The sequence below is a fragment of the Hippocampus comes genome, unplaced genomic scaffold (genome assembly GCF_001891065.2).
Source record: "Hippocampus comes isolate QL1 unplaced genomic scaffold, H_comes_QL1_v1.1 scaffold6, whole genome shotgun sequence".
NCBI classification, from domain to species: domain Eukaryota; kingdom Metazoa; phylum Chordata; class Actinopteri; order Syngnathiformes; family Syngnathidae; genus Hippocampus; species Hippocampus comes.
In genome coordinates, this window is record NW_017805833.1 from 679,133 (window position 1) to 680,996 (window position 1,864).

At 43.9% G+C, this 1,864-nt stretch overlaps 1 long non-coding RNA gene across 1 annotated transcript in view; it reads right to left on the reverse strand.

The window, feature by feature from the left end:
- LOC109526331 (uncharacterized) overlaps positions 1-1,292 on the reverse strand; it is a 7,439-nt gene extending 6,147 nt beyond the window's left edge. Inside the window, exon 1 of the long non-coding RNA XR_002170311.1 lies at positions 85-1,292. This is a non-coding gene — a long non-coding RNA (uncharacterized LOC109526331). The remainder of the gene's footprint in view (positions 1-84) is intronic.
- Between the last annotated feature and the right edge of the window lie 572 nt (positions 1,293-1,864).

Sequence of the window (1,864 nt, forward strand, 5' to 3'; positions counted from 1 at the left end):
GACGTCTCATCATTGCGTCCACGTCTTTGTCCTCTCTGCATGATAGAGTGATGTGACAGTAGAGAGCAGACAATGTCGGGTTACCCTGCTGATATGGGAAGGAGGACGGAAGCATCCTGGGCGGGTAGGTTGGTGGGCGGGCGGTATGGAGAGCGTCCCTCCGAGCTTCGCTGTGTGGCGTAAGTCTCACTGATGATTCACCAGTCTGCACAATAAAAGGTTGGCGACCCCAATTTGAGTAAGGCAAGGAGGAGGAGAAGCGGGAGAAGAAGGCAGATAGGAAAAAGGGTGGGTGGGTGGGGGTGGGGGGTAAGAAGGAGGAGGGGACGCGGGTGCCTACGTCAGAGGCACTTCCTAATAGGTGGATGTCCTTGTCCTTGACAAAAGTAAATCACGTCTCTTGGGGAGAAGAATAAAAGATGGAGAGATTGCTGTCTGGTGAGCAAAAAGCGTGGGCTCGGGACGTGAGCGCGTGTCTAAGTGGAATAAGAAGCAATTAATTCAGCCTCGGCACTCGGAGTCGACGTAGCTGTTTTGATGATGAGAAGATGGGAGGGGAGCGAAGGGATGCAGATTAAGTGATTTAAGATGTGTGAGGGGCGTGTGGGCGGAGCAGCGGGGAAAACAGGTGAGCTCCACAGGATGGAATAGGAGGAACAATGGAAAAGTACTCTCAAGACTTCTTGTAGGTGGCAGTTAAAAGTTGCTGTTGATAATGAGAATACGATCCCACTGCCACTGGGAAAATACTTGTCCAACACCACTGGTATTCTTTTTATTTCTCCCTAATTGAACAGCAGCAAACTGCTTCAATGGTTACAATCAAATCATTGTTAGGGGCAATTATTTAACTGTGTTTGTAGAAGTTTGCCCTGGAGTTAACATTTCACTACATCATATGTGAAGTGTTAGTTTTTGTGCTCATCTTGGGTGCTAAAAGTAACTAAAAATGCAGTCAAATGGACCAAAAATGGTTACGCTTTGAGCTGAAAACTGAGCATCGAAAAGATGAACTCCACAAGTACTGTGGGTGTTTTTGGGAGCAGCACGGTGAAGTAGTGGTAAGGCCATTCGGCCTCACAGTTCTGAGGATCAGGGTTTGAATCTGTGGACGGAATCTGTGGAAGTTTGCATGTTCTGCATATCGGTTCATTGAGGACACTCAATTGACGTGTGAATACGAGTGTGAACAGTTGTCGATACAGTTTATGCTTTGTGGTGGGCTGGTAACCTGTCCAGGGTCTTTCCTCTTGCCCAAAGTCAGCTGGGTAAGACTCCAGCTCACCCGTGGCCCTAATGAGGACACACAAAAAGCACTTTTTTAATGGATGGAATTTTATTTTTGTTTGTGTGTTTCATGAACACTAATAACATTGAAGAAATTTGTGACGTGATCATAACCAAAGTAGTCGGACTGGAACTCAACTGAGACACAATCATGGGTTTGGCTGCTCAGTACAGCAATTCATTTTTATCAAACAGGTGCCAAAATGAACATACACTTCTTTTAATATGCAATCGCAAAAACAAAGAAACATTCTCAAATTGAATGTCGACACACAACACGCACACCTAAAATGAATTCCAGCAATAACTATAACAACTAAGTGGCAGGTCCACTTTTCAAACACCTTCCAGTTTCTCCTTTTGTTATTGCTATTTTAATTTATGAATAGTTTAACTTCATTTTAGTTCTATTATACAGAGGTCAAATTATACAGTATTTATGCTAGGTATGGCAAGTAAGAATGTCAAAATATTCTAAACTAGGGATTGAAAGTATTTAGTTGACTAATCGACTTTACCACTCCGCATCCACGTTTAAAGCCGGAAATCAACTACTCATGTGTTTTTGGCATCGTAT